The sequence below is a fragment of the Stegostoma tigrinum genome, chromosome 13, assembly GCF_030684315.1.
Source record: "Stegostoma tigrinum isolate sSteTig4 chromosome 13, sSteTig4.hap1, whole genome shotgun sequence".
In the NCBI taxonomy this organism is placed as follows: domain Eukaryota; kingdom Metazoa; phylum Chordata; class Chondrichthyes; order Orectolobiformes; family Stegostomatidae; genus Stegostoma; species Stegostoma tigrinum.
Window position 1 is genome coordinate 55,968,925 of NC_081366.1, and position 13,468 is coordinate 55,982,392.

A 13,468-nucleotide genomic window follows, 5' to 3' on the forward strand; every position below is an offset into this window, starting at 1 on the left:
TCCAGTGTTGAGAGATAATGTGGAAGACGTGCAATTACCTATCCTCACTGAGTGCGGCTTATGAGTTGAAAAGCTGAGGTTCCAGTTGTCGAGGGTGGAGCCAAAACCAAGGTCACGTAATTTTGGGATCAATCTGGAGGGCATAATGGTGTTGAAGGTGGAGGTGTAGTCAATGAGCAGGAGTCTGATGTAAATGCCTTTGTTATCCAGATGTTCCAGGGATGCATGCAGGTCTAGGGATATGGCATCCTCTGGACCTGTTAAGTCAGTAGGCAAACTGTTGGGGATCAAGGCACGTTGGGAGACTGCCGTTGATGTGGGCCATGACGAGCCTCTTGAAAAACTTAATGAGCTTTTGGGCAGTAGTTATTAACACATTGCATGTGTTTTCTTGGGTATGGGGATGATGGTGGTCTTCTTGAAGCAGGTGAGGACTTCGGCTTGTAAGAGGGAGAGGTTAAAGATATCTGTGAATACCTCCATCAGTTGGTCCACACAGGATCACAGTGCTCGGCCGGGACAGTTTCCGGGCCCGTGACTTTCCTCAGGGTGGATGAGTAGTCTTCCACGTTGAGCACCACTTGGAAGAAATAGGAAGGATGCAGAATGTACTCTGAGTGAAGGATTTCAGTGCCTAACAGTAAAAGTGGCTCAAAAGCACCTCCAATAGCTGAGCTGCTAAACATTGAAAGATAAGCCTGCCAGGCATAGCCTGAGGCATATGGTGAGAGAAAAACAGGAAAAATGACTGACGTGAACTCATCCTCACAAACCTACTTATCATAGATGTCCTGTCCGTGACATTATTAGGAAGTCTGCTGAGCTCTCCTCGTGACAAAGAATCCAGTTGCCACTTTGTGGATAGCCAGATTCAGAGCAGATCTAGTGGCTCAAAACTGAGCATCCAGGAGACACTGTGGACGATCAGGTGCAGCACAATTTTATTCCACCATAATCTTGGCATGTTCCTCACCCTTTCATTACCATCAAACAGTGCTCAATTCTGGCTCAGTGCTAGGTAGAAGAGAGTTTGCTTGCAGCATGTCCAAGAAACCTGAAAAATGAGGCGCCATTTGTGGGGCAGTGTCACAGCACTGCATGAATACTAAACAATGAAGGAGCATAAATGGATAAAAAGCTAAGCAAACCTGCATAGCTATAACCTTAGACCAAAATACTGCAGTATTACTACATGCAATTGTGTACGGTAGTAAAAAATCAAACTCCTTTAATTCCACAATCTCAGTAATGGCAGAACCTAGCTTCATGGTGCAAAAGGCAAGGCTGATTCAGTTTGTCATCAACTGCTGTTTTACATGTGAAGCAGACAATCCCCCTGACTCTTTCTGAGGACCCCAGCATTGCAAAAGACAAGTCAATTCATTCCACTCAATAAGAAGAAATGGCTGAGTATTCTGCTATAGACCTTAACAATATCCAGGCTGCAGTACTACAGTCATGCTCCATAATTAGAATTAATGGTCTACCCAAGCTGTTTGAGAAAAGCTATAACATTAAAATCTACTGAACGAGGTAAGAAATTTTTCAGATTTATATTGTCTGCAAAAAATTGGATTAGTCCAAAGTGGCTAATTATTGCCCATCAATATGTGTCCAAGCTAGTTGGTGAGACAGAAAACAAAGTACTTTTCTTTGTGTATACAGTTTATTAAGTATTCAATCTTACACCTCCTTCCACACCCAAGTCCCACATGTTCCCTTTTCTATGCCAATTAATTCTAATCACCTGCTTAACCACTTGCAGTATCAACATAGTCTACTCACAGCAACAGAAAAGTGATGAAAGATGTTGTGTACTGCTTTCTAATAGCCAAAGCTCATCAATAACCTGCCCACCTGGGCGATTCTGCCTCAGACCTCTTTACATCCCTGGTCCAAACAGAAACAAAAGAGCTGAATTTTAAGAGGCGAGGCAAGAGTGACTGCCCTTTTAATCTGTGTATGGAACCAAGAAGTTTGAATGCAGGCCAAGCAGCATCTCAGGACTACATCTCAGGAGATGCTGCTTGGCCTACTGTGTTCATCCAGCTTCACACTTTACTATCTTGGATTCTCCAGCATCTACAGTTCCCGTTATCTCTGATACAAGTTTGAACGCATGTGGTTGTTGGAAAGCAGTCATCACAGCCTTAGGGCATCACTATAGGCGTTCCTCAGGGAAATAATGCAAGTCCCAGCAATCAAAATCCTGGGGGTTATGATTGAGAAGCTACATTAATATTACACTGAAAAGACTTTTACAGAAGCTAGGTACTCTGTGACAAGGCATTCCCTTTCTGATTTTCCAAAACCTTTCAACCATCTGTAAAGCTTAATTGTGGAATGGAAGGTGAAGTAACACTACAGAGGCCGGTTTCCCATAGCCAAGTCACCCTTGATTTATGTGTGGAAAGTCCTTGACATTGATCCAGTTTCCTCAAAGCCAGCTGTCAGAGAAAGCAGATACTCTGGCACTCCTTATTTATATCTGCCTGGGCTCTCTGATTGGACCAGGTTAATAGCCCCAATTGGGCAACTCATTTTTTTGAGGTCCATCTGACTGACCTCATTACAATCACTATGTGCCTCCCAATCTGAGTCCCAGGACATAGGTCAGTTTTCTTCGTAACTCCTCCTGGGGCGTTTTATCACAAGCTCAGTTTCCTCCAATTTTGCTTGTGGTACAAGCTCGGCGTAACATTGAGTAGCTCATCTCTTGCACCTGGAGTGTCTCAGAGGAAATTTGTTCTCTTCTTCAGGTGGCAAAAGTGTCAAGGGAGCAAATTCACTGTGACCATCTCAGATTCCGAGGAATCTTTAACACTTAGTGGAGGGGAAGAACCCCAGGTTCCCGAACAGTCAGAAAGACAGTCAAGGAGCCCAGTACGTTTTGCTTCTTACCATTTGCAAGCTTTAAACTTTCATACAGTCCACATGCTTGCTCAGAATCATTGCACCTACCTGAACTGTGTACGTTACTGGACCTGACCTCTCTTCGAACATGCCGCTTCCTGTGGTTCCTACACGAACCTTGATTCCTTAAAGTAAACTATCTGTCTTGCTTAATGGAGTTTTGAGTCCAGGATTGGTGTTCCTGATGCTGTTTCACCACCCCCTACCCCCCCACCCCAACCCATGTCCAGGAAGATCAGATTTAACCTGTTGTGGAGTCTTCTCCCCATTAGCAACTCTGCTGGAACTGTCCCTGTAGTTATATAAGGGGTGGTCAGATAATCAAATAGGAATGGGGACAGTTTGGTATCTAGCGAAGCTGTATACTGTTTCTTTAAGCGTGCCTTCACAGTTTGGACTGCTCTTTCTGCCAGACCATTGGATAATGGATGGTATGGAACTGAGCTTGTGTTACAAATACCTTTTGATTTTAGGAAACACTCAAACTTCCAGCTGGTAAACGATGGCCCATTATTTGTGACCAACACTTCCGGAGTCCATGTTTTGCAAAACGGGCGTGGAGTTTTTCTATCATCATCCCTATGTTTGACAAATGACCTCTATGCTTGTCCAACCACTTTCAGTGGGCATCCACAATGACTAATATTGAGCCCATGAAAGGATCTGCATAGTTGACATGGAGCTGAGTCCAGGGTTTGCCCAGGCATTTCCTTGAATTTTCTAAAGTCTAATATGGGCAGCTGATGGTGATTTTTGTTTTGTCCTTGTTGGCACTTTGGGAGCTGCCGTATGACTGCATCTACATCTGCATCCAACCCTGGCCACCAGATGTAACTTTCATCAACATCTTCATTTTGGAAACACCTGAATACCCTTGTTGCTGTTCAGCTAGTATCTGGTGACGATTTTTGCTCAAGATAATTACTCTTGCTCCCTATATTAATATCTCATTGTCCACTGTGATCTGGTCCTGTTGGGTCCAAAAATGTTTCAATTCCGGTTGTGATGGCCATTTAGCTTCTGCCATCACTGCCAACGCTTCTGTTTTGCCAGGAACGGATTTCTCTGCATCCAAAGCCTGATATTGTTAGCTGTGACTAGAAATGTGTCCAGAAACTATAAAATCATTACAGATTCTTCCAGTGGTGGTACCACCATTTGTGCTTCTGCCAGTGAGAGGTGGCGCAATGCATTAGCATTTCCTAGTTGGCCTCCAGACGAGGATCCAACTTGTTATCATGTGCACTTTGTATTAGGGCCCATCACTGAATTTGACCTGAAGCTTTGGGTGGTACTGCCTTATTCTCCTTACGTAGACATAGCGGGGGTTTGTCATCCATTATTATTACATATTTACATTTATAAAGGTTTTGGTAGATCTTGTTGACTCCAAATATGACCGACAAATCTTGCTTCTCTATCTGGATATTTTTACTCTCTGCATTAGCCAAGGTCCTGGATGCATAAACTATTGGACATTCCTCTCCATTGGGCCACCTATGAGCAAATACTACCCCAATTCCATACAGGGACGGATCTCATATCAATACCAGATTTCACTTGGGGTCATACTGTGTCAACACCTTACAGGGTGATAACTTTTGTTTTACTTCCCTGAAAGCTATGGTTTGGCTGACCAATCATTTCTAAAACAGACTGTTTTCTTAAGAATTGATACAAACATCGGAAGTCAGTTTTTGTATGAACTTTCCATAATAATTCACCAGCTCAAGGAAAGATCTAACCTCTGGTACAGACATGGGAGCCAGGGCACCTTTGATCATCCTCACTTTACCTTCCATGTCTGAATTTTTGATTTCTGAAGCAGGGTCCTGACCAAAAGCGTCAAGCTTTCCTGCTCCTCTGATGCTGCTTAGCCTGCTGTGTTGATCCAGCTTCACACCATGTTATCCTAGGTCACTTAGGGTGCCTGGAACACACATTTTACCCTTCTAAAGCATACGTCTGCCTGGGAGAAATGTCTAAGGACTATGTCCAGTTTCTTGAAGTGCTACTTATTGGTCTTCCCTGTTAATGGTATGTCATTCTGACAAATGGCAACCTCGGATATATCTTGTAAAATGTTCTCCGTCTCGTCCCCACCACCACCACTGTTATCTTTGCTTATAAATCATCTATGAAAGGGACTGATTATTTATTTAGCTGTGAAAAGCAGTATGCTTATGCTTAAAATCTCCACAAAGGCAGACACCAATCAGTCTTCACACTCATAATAATCAGTGCTGCCAATTCTGCAAACTGTATTGGTTTGATGATTCCTTTGCTTTCCAGCCTTCTGATTTCTGCTTCTACTTTTGTCTGTAAGTCAAATGGCACTGAGCAGGCCTTGCAGGTGCTTCACGATCAACATGCAAGATTCCCTCAGCTCCCTTAGTTATTGGATGATAATAAAATGTGAGGCTGGATGAACACAGCAGGCCAAGCAGCATCTCAGGAGCACAAAAGCTGACGTTTCGGGCCTAGACCCTTCATCAGAGAGGGGGATGGGGGGAGGGAACTGGAATAAATAGGGAGAGAGGGGGAGGCGGACCGAAGATGGAGAGTAAAGAAGATAGGTGGAGAGGGTGTAGGTGGGGAGGTAGGGAGGGGATAGGTCAGTCCAGGGAAGACGGACAGGTCAAGGAGGTGGGATGAGGTTAGTAGGTAGCTGGGGGTGCGGCTTGGGGTGGGAGGAAGGGATGGGTGAGAGGAAGAACCGGTTAGGGAGGCAGAGACAGGTTGGACTGGTTTTGGGATGCAGTGGGTGGGGGGGGAAGAGCTGGGCTGGTTGTGTGGTGCAGTGGGGGGAGGGGATGAACTGGGCTGGTTGAGGGATGCAGTGGGGGAAGGGGAGATTTTGAAACTGGTGAAGTCCCCAGCTACCTACTAACCTCATCCCACCTCCTTGACCTGTCCGTCTTCCCTGGACTGACCTATCCCCTGCACGTAGGTGATCGTATCCCTGATGAGCGCGAGGCTCTCAGAGATCTTCCTGCCCAGCACAGCACAGGTTTGGTCAGGGTGAATCACCGACTCCAGGACAGACCTGACCCGCTTGGCTATGACCTTGGCCAGGATTTTGTAGTCCACGTTCACTAGTGAAATGGGACGCCAATTCTTAATTTCTGCCCTCTCCCCCTTCCTCTTGTAAATAAGGGTGATGATGCCCTTCCTCGTGGACTTGCACATTTCCCCTGCCCGAAGCGCACTATCGTACACCTTCAGCAAGTCCTGGCCGACCAGGTCCCTCAGAGCGGAATACGGCTCGACCGGTAAGCCGTCGCTCCCGGGAGTCTTATTCCTCTCAAAGGACTTGAAGGCTCTGGTCAGCTCGTCCAGGGATATTGGACGGTCCAGCCACTCCCTCGTGCCGTCGTCTAAGACCTCCGTGATAGACGACAGGAACGACTCGGAGGCCGTGCTGTTTGTGGGCTTCATGTCGTACAGTCCGGCATAGAAGGGTCTGCTGATGCTCAAAATGTCGGGCCGAGACGACGTCACCGAGCCGTTGTCCTCCTTCAGCTGTCTAAGCACAGAGCTCTGTTTGTGCACCTTCTGAAAGAAGAAATGCAAGCGCGTCTCGTCCTGCTCCACGGACCGGACCCTGGACCGGAAGATTATCCTGGAGGCCTCCGCGGCGAAGAGCGAGGCTTGCTGGCCCCTCACCTCGCGGAGGTCCTCCGTGACATCGACCCCCATCGACTGCAGAGAGAGCAGGTTCTGCATCCTTTTCTGGAGTCGCGACAGCTTTCCCCACCTCTCTCTCGCCTTCCAAACACCCTTGACGACAAAGAACCTCTTGATGTTCTCCTTCACCGTCTCCCACCAGTCGCCTGGACACTCAAAGAGGGGTTTCATGGTTCTCCAACCGGCGTACTCCCTCTTGAGCTCCTGGACGTTCTCTGGGGTCAATAGAGTCGTGTTGAGCTTCCACGTCCCCTTGTCGGCCTGCTGGTTGTCCTGTAAGTGACAGTTGGCCAGCAGGAGGCAGTGGTCAGAGAAGAACACTGGCTCGATGCTGGTGGACCTGGCCGAGAACGTCCGCGAAACAAACAGGAAATCTATCCTTGAACGGATCGACCCGTCTGGCCACGACCAGGTGTATCTCCGCTGCACTCCGTCTGCAGGGGTGCTGAAGACGTCAAGCAGCTTGGCGTCCTTCACCGTGCCCATCAGGAATCTGGATGTGACGTCCGGTTTACTCCCGCCACCCGCTGTCCCCACGCCGGATGTTCCATCTGCATCGATGATGCAGTGGAGGTCTCCGCCTAGGATGACCGGCCTGGACGTAGCCAGCAGGGGTGGAAGCCGCTGCAGGACGGCCAACCGCTCACTCCGTACCGCTGGGGCGTACACGTTGATCAGCCTCAGGGGAGCGTTCCTGTAGGTGACATCAGCCACTAGGAGGCGCCACACCACCACCTCCTGAACTTGAGAGATGGTGAAGTTGCGCCCCCACAGCAGAATAGCCAGGCCCGAGGAGCAACATTCGTTACCCCCCGACCAAATCGAAGGCCCACAGGTCCAGGCGCCCGACCATTTCCCGTACCTGCTGAGGTGCGGTATCCCGCACTCCTGCAGAAACAGGAGGTCTGCCTTGACGGTGGTCAGGTAGGCCAACGTGGACACAGATCTTGCGGTTGACTTGACACTGCGCACATTAATGCTCGCAACCCGTACCCTCATCGTGGGCAGTGACTGCAGTACCCTCCCCGAGTCCAAGGTCCAGCCCCTCCATCTGTCCCTTCATGCCCATTGCCCGGGCGAACTGCTAGACGCTCTCCTGGCTCAGTAACCCGTCTGTGCTGCCTTCTGGGTGGCATCCCCCCGTCGGGGGTATGGAGGCAGGAGAGTCCGGCTCTGGATCAGGCTGGGGACATGCTGTTTACTGCTTCCCGTCTGAAGATTCCGTGGAGCCCTCCAGGGCCCCAGCGGCGCGTGGCTGGGTGTTGGAGGGAGCCTCAGGACACCTCCCGTCACCTGGGATTGGGGTGCTGCTTTCCTTCTCCCTGGAAATCTTCAGCTTCTGCTTTGGGCGGGCCTCCTCCGAATCCCCCTAGCCAGAGGAGCTCTTATAGGCCCCTGTAGCTGCCTCTTCCCACCTGATGGTTGCGGTGCTGGGGCTGTCCAGCGCGCCTTCCTCCTCGCCTTGCGGACCATCGTCCACTCCCCTGGGTCACCTGTCGCCTCCTCCATCGACTCCAGTTTGTCAGGGGGGAGCGGAGTCTGCAGAGTCGCTTTGCTGGCCTCGGGTCTGTCCTGCGGGGCTGGGCCCTCCTGCACGACACGGCCCTCCTGCACACTAGGGGGGTCCTTGCAGGGGCCTGGTGCCTTCCTCTCCTCCGGAGGGGCTTGCCCCGCATTGGCCCTGCCGGCAACCTGAGTGTAGGTGGTCCCCCGCCCTATAGAGGTGGCCCGCTTCCCCGCAAAGGTTGCAGCTTTTTTCTTTTGGGCAATCCTTTGCAAGGTGCCCCTCCTCCCTGCAGATGATGGCTTTGCAGTCGGCCGCCATGTGACCTGACCTACTACAGGCATGGCAGACTTTAGGTTGCCCTGCTTAGGTCAGGTAGCCCTTGCTCCCGCCGATCGCGAAGCTGGATGGTGGGTGTGTGATGTGACCATCCGCGCCCATCCTCTGCGTCACCCTGACCTGCCTCATACTGGTCCAGATCCCAAAGGGGTCCATGATGTTGGTTAGGTCCCCTTCCACCTTCACGTACCTTCCGAGGAAGGTCAGGACATCAGCTGCTGGACCATGCGAGTTATACGGTCGCCATACAGCTCCTCTGCGCCGGCATCACGAACAGCGGGACGGCGGTCAGTACGGAGAGGGGGCCCTCACCTCCTTTCTCCTTGAAAACCTCCAGGAAGCGTTCGCAAAACGTGGCACTCCTGAAGGTTACATCGTAGAAACCTCCTCCAGGGAAATTAGCAGGCAGTAAATGTCCGCAGCCGTGAACCCCTCTCCGTACTGACGATCCAGACCCTCTCCATCGCGAGTAAAAATCTGGCTGTCAGGTGTGAGGGGCTTTCGGTACTGTTGTATGTGGCGCAGGCCTGGCCTATTCCCTGAACCTGCGCCGCTGTGGTCACCCGGGCCATCTTCCACTTCATTTGGGGGTCGAGGATGGACCGGGTCCGCAGGGACACCATGTACAAAGACCTGGAAAATGGGGGAAAGGACGTATCGAACGCCACCCTTGCCCTGATGGCTACCTTTGTCTGCGGCTGCATCAAGCTGTGCGTAGATCCTCAGTACGCAAACACCAAGTGTCACTACTTACTGAGGTTCTACCTGTCCCCGGTGTTGCGAAGGATGGGCCTGGCCTCGTTGCCGCGGAACGCTCAGAGTAGTTGGATCGTCCCGTACCACCTGTCCTTCGTGGAGAAATTTTTGAAAGGAAACATCTTTGACCACAAGGACATCAGGCAGTGATCAGCACGTAGTATTCTCGAGACACTTCGGACAAAGTAGAGGGTGGATCCCATCGTGTGGCTCCCCATGTAGACTGCCAAAGTCGTTTGGCAGAATGCCTCATCGCCAGAACTTTCAAACAAGCACAAGGACATTGCTTGGCTGGCGGTGAGAGGGGCTCTGCCAGTGAGATCCTTTACGCACGCCCGGAATCTCTGCGCCACTGCACGCTACCCTTGAGGCGGCTGCGGCGGGGGATGAGACTGTCTATCACCTCGTTCTAGAGTGTGCCTATGCGCAGGAGGTCTGGAGGGCGATGCAGTGGTATTAGTCGAGGTTCTTCCCGAGCAGCTCCGTGACACGGGTCTCCGTGTTGTTTCCCGGGACGCACACCGAGACCAACAACAACTGCGCCTGGAGGACCATCAATGCGGTGTAAGACGCTCTTTGGTCTGCCCGCAACTTGCTGATCTTCCAGCTGAAAGAACTGACCCCAACCGAGTGTTGCAGGCTGGCGCACTCCAAGGTCCAGGACTATGTGCTGAGGGACGCACTAAAGCTTGGGGCAGCTGCCGCCAAGGGGCGGCGGGTAAAGACCACTGTCTGAAACCTCTCGTCCAGAATAGAAACAAGGGCCCTATCTGGTAACTGGGCCCAGCAGGCGCCTTCCCCAACCGGTCAGGGGGCCAAAGGGGACTGTGCGGGGAGACGACTGCCGGGGTATTTTCTTTGCTTTGTTTTTTTATCCTTTGTTTTGTTTTTTTCCTTTCATTGGTTTACGTATTCCCTGGGTAACCCGGAGCGGCTTGCATGACTGGGTAGGTGTATAAATGTTATCTTTTTTGTACATTCTATGAATAAAGTATATTTTTTTCAAATAAAAAAAGTGACAAAACATCTGAAAACAACCCTTCCAGTCAGCGAGCAAACTTACATCCAATGCCTCCAATATTTTTAACAAAGTTAGAAACAAATTAGCTCACGACACGCTCTAAGCTGATTGCTTGTCTTTCTTTCTCCCCTGTCAGAAACTACAATAGGATATTAAAAATATCTGTTAATAATTCTGGAGGCACATGTTGGTTTAAACTCATGATTCCAAAAATATTAATCTAGTTAATCTCCAAACCTGTTCACAAAATTAGCCCAATATCCACATGATCATACTTTAAAATCCAAACTATAAATATTGATATGAATATAGATAGATCATTCATGTTCATCATACCTCCACCACTCCACCCCCAAAGTCGAATGAAGTGTATCTTTTGGTAGGAAAAGAATAACTCTTAAAGTGTTTTTCAAGATTAAAGACAAAGAACTGCAGGTGCTAGGAATTTGAAACTACAGTGATTATAATGAGGTCAGCCAGGTGGACTTCATAGAGTAAAAGACCCCTGATTGAGGCTGTTAACCTGGTTATTTCAGGGAGCACTGGCTGACAGTTAAAAACAGGAGTATCAGACATCCTGATACTCTGGAAGTTGACTCTGATAAGCCTCTAACCATAGTCAAGGACTTCCTTTGTGTAAATAAGGGGTGACTTGGTGAAGGGATACTGGCTTTTGTGGAAGTATTTCAAAATGAAAGCAGAAATTTTAAGAAAAACTAAGCAACCCTGGCAGCATCTGTAGAGAGAAAGTAGAGTTAACATTTCAGATCCTTCTTCAGAATTGATGATTATAACTAGGAAAAGGTGATATTAATGCTTAACCATATGAGGTGGGGTTGGGTAAAGGCACTAATGATTGGAGACGGAAAGAAGGTACTCCAAGTAAAGGCAAGGATAATGATGAGCCAGGGAGAAATAAGAGCTGAGAAGCAAAACCTGACTTTAGCAGGTGAAAATGGTGGGCTGTCAGTAATCATGACTGGGGTGTGGGGTGTGGGTAAAGGACATGGAAGAAGGCGTTTGTGTTCTAAAATGATTGAATCAGAGGGAAGTAGTGCTGATGATGTCATCAATGCAAAGTTAAATCTGACCTAATCAATGATATTTTGTTTCATTTTAACTTTACGTGATGGTCTTTCACCAAACCTCAAGTATGTGGCTACAGATTTGGTTTTTAACAGTACAACAGGTTTATTACATGATTAAAATAAAACAAAATAAACTATCCAAATAGATTATGGTTTTAAAAATTTCACAATACATGGCAAAGCAATATATCACATATATTCCAATACCATCATAACATAGCAATTCAGAAATCCAGAGAAGTTCCTTCTCTATCAGATGGTAGGATTGACTTAGCTGCATTTTCTCATATCTTGTTCTATGAACAATGAGACCTTTTTCCCTTAGTTGCATTATGGGATCGCACTGTATATTCTGCTAAGCTAAATGACTTGATTTTTTTTTCTCCTGTTACAAGTTCCCACAATGTAAACAAACTTCCATTAACTCTTCAGGACGCACATACTATTTTAAAATCAGTGTTTTGGAACGAGAGACATAGTTAATTTTTAAAACCCTTCACAAAAACAGACCCAACACTGTTTACCACAAACTTTTTGAAAATCTAAATTGTAAGACAATTAAAATATGTAAATCACTCACTTTTCATCATAAGACACAAAGCAGAATCGAGAGTAACATTGTCCAAAGTGAGGTAACTTGACAATTTGAATTCTGTTATTTTCCCTTTATTTTGAGAAAGTCTCTAACGTTTAAATGTAATAGATGATCCATTCTGGTCTGTTATACATTAGACATTACAACACATTTCCAATCATTCATTTACTTCATGCAGTCCATTGCATCACACTGGACTTTAGTAATTTAGTTCATTCAGTGCACACTTTGGAACTAAGCCGTTAGACAACCCTTTGTGAAACAAATCTTGCATGTAATTTCCTGCTGCATGAGCTTGTTTATCAACATGAAACTAGATCTGTGCTCTGTTTTTGCTGTCATTAATAGAGCCCTATAAACTACATTCAAGTCTTTTAAAACTCATTTGTCCAACTCTTCCAAAAGAGACAACAAAAAATATTTAATTTTGAGTAATACATTGTTTAATATATTATTTTCCTCCTGAATGATCAGACTATAATACATTGACAGTCACACTGACAAAAAGAAAAATGTATTGGGTAATCTCAGAGCACAAGAGTTGCTAAAATGTTTACCCTAGCTTTATTAATGTATGACCAATATAAGCAAAAGGTGAAATAGCTGATCTTTCACCCTCACAACACAGTCACTGACAAAAGCTGGGCCTCGGATTAACAAGGATAAAAATGAATGTTTACAAAAAATCCCCACACAAATGTCAGGATTATAGAGGATGGCCAATTTCAGATGATGCAGTATAATTGTAGCTGTTTCAATCACATTTCAAAAAGTGCTATAATTAGAGTATTGGTATGGATAAGGAAGGCTATTTCATCAGCAACAGCCTTTCAAAGCGAGGAGGATGTTAGCCATGACTACAGCTTGTGGCAAAAGCATCTTTGTGATACCTTTTAATATGGAAACGCTGTTGCATTGCAGCTATCACACAGTTCTGGCTGTTCTTAATGCCTGCAATAGACATATAGAAAGGATTTTACACAATCAATCTTTTTAGCTGCATTAAAAAACCTATCCTCCAAGGCCGTCAGGTTCTAGGTTTCTGGAAACTGGACATGTTGTCTCAGAATCAATCCTTTGCGCTACAGAATCTCCACAGGGAGAGTCATTTAAACCATTTTAACTCATCCGTTGAGTAAGATCATACCATCCCCAATCAAAGATTTCAATTGGTTCTTAAATAATCTCATAATGTCTTTTGCAATTTTTTACAGTATTAGAAAAGATTACAATATAGGTTCTGACATTAATCCTAAATATGCCAGTTACTGATTAGAACTTTCTGAAAGTTCACATTCCTGTATTAAACACAGCCCCTTCATTTTAGGGATCATTCTAATCACACTTCTTTGAGTCTCCTCTAGATACTGATCTGCCACCTGCCATGTGTCTGGGTGATTAGAGCTCAATAGAATTTACTCTACCCAGAGAACTATGTCATTTGAGCAAGAATTTGTACCACTTGTACTTTAATTTGGTTATGTAGTCTAGCAGCACTTTTTTTACATTGCTGATTGCTGCTTTCACCATGATTGGCCATGTAAAAAGAGAATGTATTTAATTTC

The 13,468-nt window shown here is 46.8% G+C and overlaps 1 long non-coding RNA gene across 2 annotated transcripts in view; it reads right to left on the minus strand.

The window, feature by feature from the left end:
• LOC125458128 (uncharacterized) overlaps window positions 1–11,972 on the minus strand; it is a 65,486-nt gene extending 53,514 nt beyond the window's left edge. For both annotated transcript variants that reach the window (XR_009446620.1, XR_009446621.1), the window contains exon 1: window positions 11,889–11,972. This is a non-coding gene — a long non-coding RNA (uncharacterized LOC125458128). The remainder of the gene's footprint in view (window positions 1–11,888) is intronic.
• Window positions 11,973–13,468: the final 1,496 nt, after the last annotated feature.